Source organism: Lepidochelys kempii, chromosome 10 (genome assembly GCF_965140265.1).
Source record: "Lepidochelys kempii isolate rLepKem1 chromosome 10, rLepKem1.hap2, whole genome shotgun sequence".
In the NCBI taxonomy this organism is placed as follows: domain Eukaryota; kingdom Metazoa; phylum Chordata; order Testudines; family Cheloniidae; genus Lepidochelys; species Lepidochelys kempii.
The window spans coordinates 60,006,047-60,021,267 of record NC_133265.1 but is presented as its reverse complement, the minus strand read 5'-3'; positions in this window follow the sequence as shown (position 1 = coordinate 60,021,267).

Genomic DNA, 15,221 nt, shown 5'->3' with positions numbered 1-15,221 from the left:
GCTTAAAGGTTACAAGCAAAACAAAAGCATCTGGGGTTAGCACAGAGGAGTCCACAAGCCATGAAGAAATAAAAGGGATAAACCTAATCGTGTCTTTCTATACATTTCCTGATCTACTTACATATCTGGGGTTTTAGATGAGTAGTTTCTAGGTATGATACTGATGATTTTTCATACCTGGCCCAAGCTTCTCACAGCATAACTGCTCCCTCTCCCCGAGCACAACCGACAGACAAAAGGGGAGTCTTGTTTCAATTTTAAAAAGTTCTAGCCTTCCCATTGGCTCTTTCGGCCAGGTGCCCACTCACTTCCTTTTACCTATGCATAGCAGTGAGACTTTTAACCCTTTACAGGTAAAGCAAGTCGAGAACAGCTACTAAGGGGGATTTAATAGCTAACAGGCTGGCTGGGTCCATAAAAGGGAGCTATCTCCCCTGCCTTCATTTATCACAATAGTTCTGGCACTGAACCCAAGATTTAGGAATCTGAAGTGCCTTCCAAAATCTGAGAGGGATGAGGTGTGGAACATGCTTTCAGAAGTCTTAAACGAGCAACACTGTGATGTAGAAACTACATAACCCAAACCACCAAAAAAGAAAATCAACCTTCTGCACGTGGCATCTGATTTAGATTATGAAAATGAACATGCGACGGTCTGCACTGCTTTGGATTGTTATCAAGCAGAACCCGTCATCAGCATGGACAAATGTGCCCTGGAATGGTGGTTGAAGCATCAAGGTGGTTGAAGCATCAAGCATTTAGTGCATCTGGCATGTAAATACCTTGCGGTGCTGGCTACAACAGCGCCATGCAAACACCTGTTCTCACTTTCAGGTGACATTGTAAATAAGAAGCAGGCAGCATTATCTTCTGCGAATGTAAACAAACCTGTTTTTCTGAGCGATTGGCTGAACAAGAAGTAGGACTGATTGGACTTGTAGGCTCTAAAGTTTGACTTTGTAGAAAATGTAGAAAACATCCAAAATATTTAAATAAATGGTATTCTATTATTGTTTAACAGCGTGATTAATCACAATTAATTTTTTTAATCGCTTGACAGTCCTAGTTTTTTTGTTTGTCTCTCTCCTCCAGTTGTTGTTTTTTAATAAAATAATTATGTTGGTTTGAAAACAATCTTTATTCTATTAATTGGAAGCAAACAGAGCCCTGTAAAACAAGAGACAATTATCTTAAACCTTCAGATTGCATCATCTGCACCAATCACAATCACCTCCTAACGTTACAAGCACTGCACTCCCGAGCATAGCAACAAATATTAATGGCTTTCAGCTTAAAATTGCTGCCTCAAGGCATCCCTGATCCTTATGGCCGTGCACTGCGCCCCTCTAATAGCCCTGGTCTCTGGCTGTTCAATTCAGCCTCCAGACACTGAGCCTCAGCAGTCCAGCCCTGAGTGAAGCTTTCATCCTTCCCTTCACAAATATTATGGAGTGTAGAGCATGCGGCTATAAGCATAGGAATATTGCAATCTGCCAGGTCCAGCTTCCCATATAGGCAGCGTCAGTGGGCCTTTAAACGGCCTAAAGCACACTCAACAGTCATTCTGCACTTGCTCAGCCTGCTGTTGAACTGCTCCTTGCTGCCGTCAAGTTGCCCTATGTATAGCTTCACAAGCCACAGCATTAAGGGGTAGGCAGGGTCTCCCAGGATCACAATGGGCATTTCAACTTCTCCTACAGTGATTTTCTGGTCCAGGAAGAAAGTCCCTGCTTGCAGCTTCCTGAACAGGCCACTATTCTGAAAGATGCATGCATCCTACACCTTTCCGGACCAGCCTGCATTAATGTCTGTGAAATGCCCACAGTGACCCACAAGTGCCTGGAAAACCATTGAGAAATACCCCTTCTGATTAATGTACTCAGTGGCTAGGTGGTCTGGTGCCAGAATTGGAATATGCGTGCCATCTATGGCCCCTCCACAGTTAGGGAAACCTATTTGTGCAAAGCCATCCACAATGTCACACACGTCATGTCTTTCGGAGCAGGATGCGATTAATGGCCCTGCACACATCCATCAACACGAGTCCAGCGTCAACTTTCCCACACCGTACTGGTTAGCGACCAATCAGTGGCAACCAGCTTCCACAGTGCAATTGCCACGTGCTTCTCCAACGGCAGGGCAGCTCTCATTCTCATGTCCTTGCGCTGCATGGCTGGGGTGAGCTCATCACACTGTCCCATGAATGTGGCTTTCCTCATCCGAAAGTTCTGCAGCCACTGCTCGTCATCCCAGATGTGCATGACGATGTGATCCCATCACTCAGTGCTTGTTTCCTGAGCCCAAAAGCGGCATTCCACTGTGGTCAGCACCTCTGTGAATGCCACAAGCAATCTCGTGTTATAGCTACTACGTGTGGCGAGACCAATGTTGCACTCCTCTTGCCTTTTTAGTTTAAGGAATAACTCCACTGCCACTCGTGATGTGTTAGTCAGAGCGAGCAGCGTACTGGTCAACAGTTCGGGATCCATTCCTGCAGACTGAAGAGGCAGAGTGCGTAGTACACAAACCATTGGAAGATGGCAACAAATGTGGACGGAAGAACAGGGATTGCTGGGATGCGAAGCAATGCATCAGGGGGCATTGGGACAGGACCCAGGATGCCCCGCAACCCACTCTGCCTTCCCACAACTCTTAGCGGCAGAAGAGGAAGAGATGTTCTGTGGGATAGCTGCCCAGAGTGCACCGCTCCAAATACCACTGCAAGTGCCGCAAGTGTGAACACGCTATTGCGCAGGCAGCTGACGGTGTGAATACATAACAGCGGGTTTCCCTTCAGCACTCTCTGAGCAGCGCTGTAACTGCCGGCGCTGTAACTCTGCCAGTGCAGACATACCCTACGAAAAACCCTACAAAACGTTACGTTAACAAGATTTTTTTAGCTATAAATATTTTAGTTTTTTATTTTTCTAAACATTTTTTCTTTTCATATCTTTACTTTATTTTTACCATTTGCAAATAAATTAAATGTATTAAACTCACGATATCTTTTGCTTCAGTAGCTGAGTGTTATGACTTTCCCTTTCTGCAGATAGAGAAAATGAGACAAAGGGAGGTAAAGGGATTTGCCCAATGTCTCTCTCTCTCTCTCACACACACACACACCCCACCCCACCCCTCCCCTCCCCTCCTCTCCCTACACTCACAGTGAAAGAGCAAGAATATTAACCCAGGATTTCTGACTCTGAATCCTGTGTCCAAATCATAACACCAGCTTGCCTCCCTCTTCCACCTGTCTTAAATATATATATATATATATATATATATATATATATATATATATATATATATATATATATATATATATATATATATATATATATATATATATATTTAAAAGTAGTGGCAAAGGAAGTTTAATTCATTCATAGTTTAGAGTCTATTAAGCATTTATAATGGGAGATAGCACAAAGTATTTTTAAAACATTAAAACTTTTCTGTAAGTATTATGTCAGATATGGGAAATACAAAATAGTAGAAATTAAAATACTTCACTGCATTTATAGCTACCTTTTGAGTCAGTAATGTTATAAACAGTATAATTAAAAATTCAAAGCGGCACCTTCTGGATGTGCCACCACTGAAATAATATCCAGTGGTGGCTACTCTCACTGATTCTCTGTTCATGTATCTAGGATTAGGATTTTGGGCTCTCAGAGGCAGCCACAGTCAAGGCTCACCCTTGCAAGTGGTTTTGCTGATTTCAAAAGTTTATTTGCGTGCACCGCTCCAAACTTTTATTCAAAAGTTTATTTATAGACTGAGCCCCTTCTGAGTCTCTCTTTGCCAGCTCATCTCCAATACTTTTGTAAATCAAGGGTCTTTGTATCCAGCAGTAAAGAATGTTCTGCTCTTTCAAGCACCTGTTCCTAATTTGCATTCCCCATGCTGTAGAAATCTAAACAAGTCCTGTCAACTTTTTGTTCATAAACACAGTTATACATAATTCAACTGCATGCACACAGCTTTTCAAACAAAGTGTTTCAAAATGTATCTTATTTCCCCAGGGTCTGGAGAGAGTTGAGCTTGGTTATGTCAGGAATTGATTATCACAGCTCTGTGGGGCTGGGGGGCTGTCTGTAAGCAAGGACTGGCCTGTCTCCCAAATCTGTGAGAGTGATGGGTCGTCCTTCAGGATAGGTTGTAGATCCTTGATGATGCGTTGGAGAGGTTTTAGTTGGGGGCTGAAGGTGATGGCTAGTGGCGTTCTGTTATTTTCTTTGTTGGGCCTGTCCTGTAGTAGGTGACTTCTGGGTACTCTTCTGGCTCTGTCAGTCTGTTTCTTCACTTCAGCAGGTGGGTATTGTAGTTGTAAGAAAGCTTGATAGAGATCTTGTAGGTGTTTGTCTCTGTCTGAGGGGTTGGAGAAACTGTGGAACTACCTGATCAACATCCTCTATAGCAAACAGGGAAAGATTAAGAATGAGCTATTTCCCTCCCTCCCCCCACTGTTCCTCAGATGTTCTTGTCAACTGCTGGAAATGGCCCACCTTGATTATCACTACAAAAGGTCCTCCCCACCCCCGCTCTCCTGCTGGTAATAGCTCACCTTAATTGATCACTCTCGTTACAGTGTGTATGGTAACACCCATTGTTTCATGTTCTCTATGTATATAAATCTCCCCACTGTATTTTCCACTGAATGCATCCGATGAAGTGAGCTGTAGCTCACGAAAGCTTATGCTCAAATAAATTTGTTAGTCTCTAAGGTGCCACAAGTACTCCTTTTCTTTTTGTGAATACAGACTGACATGGCGGCTAATCTGAAAACTAAGAAGAAGAAGTTTGTAGCCAAGGGGAAGGTGTAAGGGTCCTAGGAGCCTAGTTTATAACATGGTAGTTTAGGCTACAATACAGATATAGATGTATGTTTTCCCATCCACACTACAAACAACAACAAAAAAAGGATATGAGAAGATGGATCCCACTAACTGTGTCTGACATCGTTCGAGTTGTAATGGTGTGGCCACCGGACCCCTGACCTGTAGAGTCGCACAAGAATCTATTCTTTCTCCATTCTTATTAACCATCTACATGCAGCTATTAGGAAAACTGGCGAGAAATAATGGACTCAAGTGCCGCAAATACCAGAGAGGACACAGTTCTATCTGTCCTTTACAACATATGACAACTCTACTGTCAACAAGCTAGTCCAGTATTTGGTCAAGATCAGAGCACAGATGAAGAAGAATAGTGGGTTGAAGCTGAGCCTGGGCAAGAAAGTCAGAGGTCAGTTGGCAGAGGAAAATCCTCTGAGGATTTTTAAGCTACAGTGCAGTCTCTTTTGGTTGAAGATAAACAACCACAACTGGCCAATTCAGTCCACATTTTAGGAGTACTCCTGGATTTCTCACTGACACAAAGCTCTTACATAGCAGTATCTGCAGTAAGGCATTCCATCATCTACAACAGCTACCTAGGTGGTTACATCCCATCTTTGAGAATGAGGACATGGGCTCAGTAATACACACCTTTGTCTCCCAACTCAATTATAGCAATGCTACCTACTTGATTATCAATTCTTAGAAAACTACAGCTAGTAAAGGATGCTGCAGTGCATCTGCACTGGCTACGAAATGCATACCAAACCTGTCCTCCACTCTTCTTGTTGATTTCCCATAAAATATTGAGTCAAGTTCAGGGTCTCAGCCCTTATCTTCAAGATGCTCAATGGCCTGATCCCAGGAAATCTAAAGCAGTGTTTCTCAACCTATTTTATAACAGGGACTGGCTTGCTGCTTTCCTAAACTGTGCCAGGGAGATCTCCAGGACTGGTGCCAGTCCATGGACTGGTCATTGAGAAACACTGATCTAAAGGATCATGTAAAGTTCTAGGGTGAGAACTGTAGTCGACAGTTCAATTCCTCAGGCACAGTGCAGCTCTCTACCGCAAGGGTAATGCTCATCTGTATAGGAGACAAAGCTTTCTTGAGGGCTGCTCCAAGATATCTGTACGAACTATGAACCACCTCAACCTCAGCTCCAAGTGCAAAGGTGAACTCCTTCGACTTACCTTCATTAATAAAAATACATGGAATACTGTACATATATTACATTTAAAAAAAAATCCTCACACAATTTCTCCCTGGGCAGGGAAGAAAAAAGAACCATGTGACATGTTACTTGTGAAGAAGTGGAGCTGCTCTGAAATGATTTATGAATTCTGTATGTTTACCCTGGTTATTGAGGTATTTATTGTATGACTATATTGCTTTGGTTTAATAGTAGGCTATAAGGAAAGGCAAGCAAGAATGGAAGAACAGCTCAAGATACACCACCCCTCAACAAGCCCTTGAGGGTTGTTACAGGACAATGGCAGAGCCAGAGGCTCTGAGGAGACTGGCTTGACCCTCAATCAAGCCTACCTAACTGATTTTGACAAACAGGCTAAAAGCCTGGGAACTGACAAGAACAAAGGAACTCTGGTTGGAGTATAAGGGACTCTCTCTCTCTCTCTCTCCCCTAGGAGGAGGAACTTGTTCGGGAACTGTATTGAGAAAATAGACTCACAGTAACTCATTGGGGCTAGAAGAAATAAGGCCTGCCTAAGTTATTATCAGGGGATGGTAAGTCTTAGGTAAATTAGCAATGTGTGTGGTCTATTTGTTGTTGTAAAATACTTATCTCTCACTTATGCTTTGTCTCTACTGTGAGAAAAAACAATATTCTGGTTTTACAACACCTGTCCAGTCATGATACATACACCAGTGGTCACAAACTCCCAAAGGGAAGAACTGCAGTTGCCAAACCAGGTCAGACCTGTTGGGTAAACAGGGTTGATACACTGGGTACTGCAGTCCAGGGCCCAGTCTAGGGGCTTGTCTACACTGCTGAACAGTGTAGACTAGGGCAGTAGGAATAGCTGTGTGCCCCAAAATGCTGTGCTGTGTTTCCCCCTAATGGATATGGATGTTGCAGCGGCCTACTTCTCATTAACCTAGTCCTCTTCAACTAGGACCACATTAAAGCAAAATAGGTACCTTTAGTTCACACCTGCATTGTCCACATAGGGGAGTTACAGCCCAGCACTTTGGTGTACACAACTATTCACACCCCCACAGTCTGAACTATGGGACAATTTAGACATGATCTAGAAGTGAGAAAATTGTGGAATTCCACCCCAGGAGGGGTAAAGGCATCAGGCCTGACACCTGAGGGGTACACTCAGAGAGACCACAAAGGGGACAGAGGCGCAGCTAGCCCTGTAACCATGACTAGCTACATCACCTAACACTTGGGTGGCCACCTTTGTTGGTGGAAAGAAGGGGAAACTACATGATCAATATGGGACATAAGAATGGCCATACTGGGTCAGACCAAAGGTCCATCAAGCCCAGTATCCTGTCCTCTGACAGTGGCCAATGGCAGGTGCCCCAAAGGGAATGAACAGACAGGTTATCATAAAGTAATCCATGCCCTGTCACCCAATCCCAGCTTCTGGCAAACAGAGGCTAGGGACACCATTCCTGCCCATCCTGGCTAACAGCCATTGATGGACCTATCTTTCATGAATCTATCTAGCTCCCTTTTGAACCCCGTTATAGTATTGGCCTTCACAACACACTCTGGCAAGGAGTTCCAGAGGTTGACAGTGTGTTGCGTGAAAAAAATACTTTCTTGTGTTTTAAACCTGCTACCTATTAATTTCATTTGGTGGCCCCTTGTTCTTGTATTATGAGGAGTAAATAACACTTCCTTATTTACTTTTTCCATACCACTCATGATTTTATAGACCTCTGTCATATCCCCACTTAGTCGCCTCTTTTCCAAGTTGAAAAGTCCCAGTCTTATTAATCTCGCCTCATAAGGAAGCCGTTCTATACCTCTAATCATTTTTGTTGCCCTTTTCCAAACCTTTTCCAATTCCTATATATCTTTTTTGAGATGGGGCGACCACATCTGCACGCGGTATTCAAGGTATGGGCGTACCATGGATTTACATAGAGGCAATATGATATTTTATGTCTTATTATCCTTCCCTTTCATGATTCCCAACATTCTGTTCACTTATTTGACTGCCACTGCATATTGAGTGGATGATTTCAGAGAACTATCTACAATGACTCCAAGATCTCTTTCTTGAGTGGTAACAGCTAATTTAGACCCCATCATTGTATATGTATAGTTTGGATTATGTTTTCCAATGTGCATTACTTTGCATTTATCAACATTAAATTTCATCTGCCATTTTGTTGCCCACTCACACAGTTTTGTGAGATTCTTTTGTAGCTCTTCGCAATCTGCCAGGGACTTAACTATCTTGTGTAGTTTTGTATCATCTGCAAATTTTGCCACCTCCTTGTTTACCCCTTTTTCCAGATCATTTATGAATATGTTAAATAGGACTGGGCCCAGTACAGATCCTTGGGGGACACCACTATTTACCTCTCTCCATTCTGAAAACCGACCATTTATTCCTACCCATTGTTTCCTATCTTTTAACCAGATTTCAGAGTAGCAGCCGTGTTAGTCTGTATTCGCAAAAGAAAAGGAGTACTTGTGGCACCTTAGAGACTAACACATTTATTTGAGCATAAGCTTTTGTGAGCTACAGCTCACTTCATTGGATCGGATGAAGTGAGCTGTAGCTCACGAAAGCTTATGAAGTGAGCTGTAGCTCACGAAAGCTTATGCTCAAATAAATGTGTTAGTCTCTAAGGTGCCACAAGTAGTCCTTTTCTTTTATCTTTTAACCAGTTACCAATCCATGAGAGAACCTTCCCTCTTATCCCATGACTGCTCTTATCCCATGGCAATTCTTTATTTTAAGGGACATTTTAGGGAAGCACCATTTCTCTTAGTATATCATATATTTTTCTCTCCAGTGTACATTTCTATTGTCCTCAAGTATACAATGCAATTATCATAAACTTCAACTTAATGTTCAAAATTGTTAAGGGACAGGTAGTCACCCTATGAGACAAATCAAATAAGGGACAGGTGGTCACCGTACCTAATGCACTATTAGAAGGCGCTCAGATGCTACAAGGATGAAGGTGGTATGAACTTGAATAGAATAGACCCTAGTACTCAGTTGGCAGCAGCAACTGAAGGCATAAGTATAGGTAATACTACTATGCCTATAATGACTTGGCTATGCTATGCTATTTGGCTAAGCTACAGTACCTGAGGCCTACTTTTAAACTTTAGAACAGAGTCATTCATTCCTGATTGCTTATACCAGAAAGAAGGACTTTTGCTATGAAAATGTAACACTGTAAACTCTCGTTGTACTTCTGCAAACATTTAAGCACTTCAGTAGGAATAACAAGAATGAAGTTACATATATGCTTAAGGTTCTGCAGGATTGGGGCTTATTGTCTAACTTTTTCTTTTGTTGTTTGTGAAGTGCCCTTTTGAAAAATGAACCCTAATGTTCAATCCACTGCAGCTAAAAGATGCCTGGATCAAAAGCTTACTTTGTTTCTTCTTTTCTCTTTCTTTCTTTTTTAGAATAGGCTAGAGTATTCAAAAAACCAAAACACTCTCTCAAATGGTGAAAAGTTTGTTGTGTGTTAGCCATCAAACTGATTATACTGAAGAACCTTTACAAATTACAGGTGTTAAGCCACCTCAACTCCTGATAAAGTCAGTTGAAGCTGAGAGACATTGCAGGGGGTGCTCAGAACCGCCTATGTTTAGTCCCTCCAATAGAAGACAACCAGAATATACTTCTTAAAAATACAGCAGAGTCATTTGTGAAAGGGATTTTTAATGCCTTACGTGAAAATACTATTGTCAGAACTAATTTTACCAAGCTTTAGGGCTTCAGGATCAAACATATTTAGGCCTCAATTCTGCAGCTGGATCCAGGTAGGCTTGAGGGTCCACCTGCCCAGCTCTGATCGCAGGATTGTGATTAACATGCATTTATTCCTACATTTTGGCCACTTTGTATAATCAAAAAAGTTCCTTTTAATGTAGGTTAGCAACAAGTTGTGGATAATTATCTTTGAAAATTTAAAGTTTATAAAACATTGGATTTTGCTATCAATCATATTAATCAAAATATTAAATCAACTTTTACAAAGAGTTTTTGTTTTGTTACACTCCTGACTCATGGGAACACCTTACTCTCCAGTTTTACTCTGTGGAAAACAAGCATGTTTTGGAAATTACCCTGTAGGTCCCAGTCAGGAAAAAAATAGAAGAACGAAACAAGGAAGGTGTAATTAGTTATCAGACTCCACTTTTGTTTTCTTTGGCATTGTCTTCGATTTCAGATTCCCCTCAGGGAATCCTGAAGCCCTGTCTGATTATTAGTCCATAATGCTCTTTTCGAAGAAACTCCTCATATAACTAGGGGTATGTTATTTTCATATTTACTTTGCATTATATTCACCTCCCTAGTAACAAGGTATCTATAGACCTACTGCACCACACACAATTTTTAAAGGGCCTGTGTATCAACTGTCTTATTACCCAAGGTCTCTACACTAGCATCCAGAATATTTGCTGCTGCAGCCAATGGCAAGCACAAAAACACATAATTGTATACAGAGGGCACATATTTGCCTGCCTGCCTGCTTGGTGGCTTTCTGCATGTGCAAATAGGGCACCTATTACAAAGCTGCATGTTTGGAGGCCCAATGGGTCTCCTCTTTTTCAAATAAAAAATGTCAGAGGGACTTTTCAAATTAGTTTAGGGCAGTGGTTTTCACCTTTTTTTCATTTGTGGACCCCTAAACAATTTTGAATGGAAGTGTGGACCTCTTTGAAAATCTTAGGCAGTCTGTGGACCCCCAGGAATCTGCGGACCCCAGGTTGAAAATCTCTGCTTTGGGAGGGATGTTAATTTTTGTATTAATTTGAAAATATTTCTAAAACAACACAACGGTTGTGGACTAGATTCCAAGAGGAGTGGGAAATCAGTGGAGTTGTTAGATGATGGGAGTAATGTGGTCACACTTTTTTGCATGGGTGAGACATTGGGCAGTGGCATTTGGCAGACGCTGGACTCTGATAGCTGAGACATTGCGACATCATAGAAGGGAACTGAGCTACTCCAGCTGAAGAGGGATGAAGAAATTGATGACGTTTTCAGCAGAGGTAGGGTGTAGGGAGTTGCCCAGAATTACCAAGGTTATGAACTTCACAGAGACACGGTGGGTGAGGTAATATTTTTATTGAACCAATGTCTGTTGGTGAGAGAGACAAACTTTTGAGCTCCACAGACTTGAAGAAGAGCTCCATGTAGCTCAAAAGTTTGTCTCTTTCACCAACAGACGTTGGTTCAATAAAAGATATTACCTCACCCACTTGTCTGTCTAATATCCTGGGACCGACAAGGCTACAACAACTCTGCATACAAGTTGTGAAGGAGGGAGATAGGAGAGATGGAGTTGTGTTTCAGGATGCTGCTCTTCTAACTGGGAGACAATTAACTGAAATAAACTGTGATGAAGTCACTAGTTTATTTGGTCACAAAAAGTCTGGACGGAGGTCAAAAGTTACATGCAGTTGAGTATAAAAGTGGTAGTTTATTAGAAATAAGGTAGCGGAAAGAGAAATAGTTCAGAGGGCCAAGAATGATGACTCCACAGACAAGACAGCGAAAAAGCTATTGCACAGGGATGGAAAAGAGAAATGGGATAGTTATGAGTGGACCCATGACTGCAGAGAAACTGAAGGTGCTTGCTTAGATATACAAATGTTCCATGAGGATGGAGTAGTCTGCAGTGTCAGAAACTGCACTGAGATGAAGGGGAATGAGGAGAGAGAAGACATTAATAGCAGAAAGGAGTTACTTGTATTTAAAATATAATTTTATAGATAGAAGCATTAAGGAGTTTATAACGGTAAATTTGAAAGTTATTAAGCTATCTGGACAGAGGTCAGTTTTGACTTTGTGTTTTTTCATCTCTTGTATTTCAAAAGATATAAAATACATTTGTCAGAGTAGAACAAGACATCCCTCCTCTAATATAATTCAACAAGCTGCCGTAACAACCTCTATACTTCACATGCATTCTAATAACGGAAACAAAATGCGATAGCTATACCATAATTACAAAATGCCAGCAAGTAACAGTGTGTTACATTTCAAACCAACTGTTCACTGCGGTTGTTGAAATGCTGGAAACTCCAGGAATGAGAATGCAGTATCTTTAGCACCTTACATTTTAAATCGATCCTCAGTCTGTGCTGATTTCACCTATGCCATGCATGAGTTCAGAAAACAGGTACAGTTAGTAAAACTGGATCTCTGACAAGCTGAACAGGAAATGCGGGGAAGAACTGAGCCCTAACAAACTCAAAAGACATAATAAAACCATAAGTAACCTTGCAGAGATAACAAGTTATATGTATCTTTAAGTGTTCACAAGTTTCATCTTGCCTCTCTAACCACTACTCAAAAACAATGGTTATATTTTTTGAAGAGTACAGTTCAGATTAGTGCTGTTTTTTTTAGTCCCTTGAAGATTTCAGATATTTCATCACTTACTACACTTTACTGTTAGAAACATTCATCCCAGATTTTCCTTTGTTCAATGTCATTTTATTTATCCAAATTGAACTCTAGACCATGGAGGTCTAGGGAGGTGGTAGAATCTCCTTCCTTAGAGGTTTTTAAGGTCAGGCTTGACAAAGCCCTGGCTGGGATTATTTAACTGGGAATTGGTCCTGCTTTGAGCAGGGGGTTGGACTAGATGACCTTCTGGGGTCCCTTCCAACCCTGATATTCTATGATTCTATGATTCTATGTGTGACAGAGTGGCAAGATTCTACTGTTACCCATGTCAGCGTATTGGGGCCCCTGCAGGAAGCTGTAGATGAATTCCTCTTAACTCATCAGAGCAGGAGTAGTCAGCATTCAGGTGGGAACACCGAGGTTGGCCTTGCCCAGGTGAGAGTGGACATACTGCAATGTCATACTTGAGTGCATCCCACTCAACTGCATCCACCTTGGTACTATGCTCACTCATGTGAGATGTTGGGAATTGTTTGGGACATACCCATGGTTCTTTGTGCTGCAGTAAGCTATGCTGGGCTATGATTTTTTCCCAGTGAATTGTGGGAGAATTTGTTTGTCCTTTTGGGCACATAGGGAGAATTATGGGAAGCCACTGGAGTAGTTTAGCCTGCATCCACAGTGCAAAGTGGATCAGTTACCAGCCCAAATGTAAACAGTACTCCAGGACAAGACAGCTCCCGTAGGTGTAAAGCATGAACACACTTGGGTCAGAGGTTTGTGTGTGTGGATGGGAGCCAGTCAGGGACAACACCCAAGCAAGAGACCAAGTTAACTCCACAGTGAAGACAAGCCCTCAAATGCTACCCTCAATATAAAGTAGGTGGGAATGTCTCTAGAATATAGGAGCTAAAGTTGGGGACGAAAGGGTCCTAGGGTGGGAATTTATGGTAGCCAAGTCTTGGGTGAATGATGCAAACTCTACCTTGTAGGATATCTAATGAAAGCTGGTAGTTAGCAATTTGAGAGGTACTTTGAAATATATACATACCTGCAAAAATATAAAATTGGGGGGAGGGCCCACCTTGAAAACCAATCCCCTTAATATATCTAGTATCCTGTCAAGCCATGTTTCTCATTTAGGAACACAGGAATTACCATGCTGGATCAGAACAGGGGCCCAGCTAGTCCAGTATTCTGTCTGAAAGTGGCCAGCTTCAGCTTCTTTGGTGAAAGAAACCCTGTTGTAGGTAGGTGTGAGACAGATAACCTGCCCCCAGCAAAACTTCCTACTAAACCAAGTTAAAGGTTAGCTTATGGCCCAAAGGTTATAGGTTTATATCCTTTCCAAAGCTATTGCTTAATGTTTATGCTGAATATTCTTATTATTCATATACATGTGAAACTCCTTTTTGAAGCCTGCTAAGCTCTTGGCTTCAGTACTATGTGGCAATGAGTTACAGAGTCTGTGAAATAATATTTCCCTTTTATTAATTTTGAATCCCCCCCTTCAATTTTATTGAAAGTCCCCTTGTTCTTGCACTATGAGAAGGGGTAAACAGGAGATTCCCCTCTACCTTCTCTATGCCATTCCTTCTTTTGATTACTGTTATGTCTCTTCTTATGCATCTCCAAAGGTCCCAGTCTTTTTCAGTCTCTCCACGTTTTTAATATCACTTCTGTTTTATCTTTTCTTACATGGGGTGACCAGACCTGAACATTATTCCAGATGAGTGCACACCACTGATTTCTAGAATGGCACTATAATTCCCAGTATTATTCTCTATCCCATTCCTTGTACATCCTAATATTTTATTTGCATTTTTTATTGTTGCGGTACATCGAGAAGAGATCTTCAGTGAGCTGTTCACAACGATGCCCAGGTCTTTTTCCATAGGCAAGTCACTTTGCATTTGTTGACATTGAATTTCATCTTTCTTTGTGCTGCCCATTCACCCATTTTACTCAAGTCCCTGACATTTCTCATAATCTTCTCAAATCTTAATGCAAAATGATCTAGATTTGTCCTCATCAGATTTTGCCATCTCACTGCTTGCCTCCTTTTTCAGAGCATTAATACACTGAACTACATTGGACCCAGTATATAACCTAGTTGCACTCCACCGTTAACTTTCTGACATGATGAAAACTGATCATATATTCCTGCTCTTTGTTTTCTGGTTTAGCAAGTTTCTAATCCATGACAGTACTTTCTCTCTCACACCTTGACTACTTAGATTTCTTTAGTAACCTCTTCGGAACTTTGTCAACTGCCTTTTAAAAGTCTAACTGAATTCCTGTTCTTTATTCACTATTTTACTGACATGTTCTTCCCTTGCAGGAGCCACAGTAGTTAGACTTATTTGAACATTTCAACTTCTACCCGTTCACCAGGTTCAGATTAAGGTTTACCTGGTCTTTTAATTCCCTGGATCTCCTCAGTGTCTTTTAAAAATACAGCAACATTTACTGCCTTCCATTCCTCTGGTTTAACATCTGTATTGGACATGTAACATGGAGCAAAATGCTTACAAAAAAGCTCTATGGTATTTATTGTTCTGTTGCATTCAAGAGAACTCAGAGTGCAAATTAAGGTCCCGATCCTGCAAAGATTTAGGCACATGCTTAATTTTAAGCACATGAGCTAGTCTCATTGATCTCATTGGGACAATCCATGTGTTAAAAGGTAAGACTGTAAACTATAAATCTTTGCAGGATCAGGGCTTTAAGATGTGACTGGATAGTTTAGTGACCTGCTTTATACAAATCAGAAAGGTCCTTATTTTGTCAA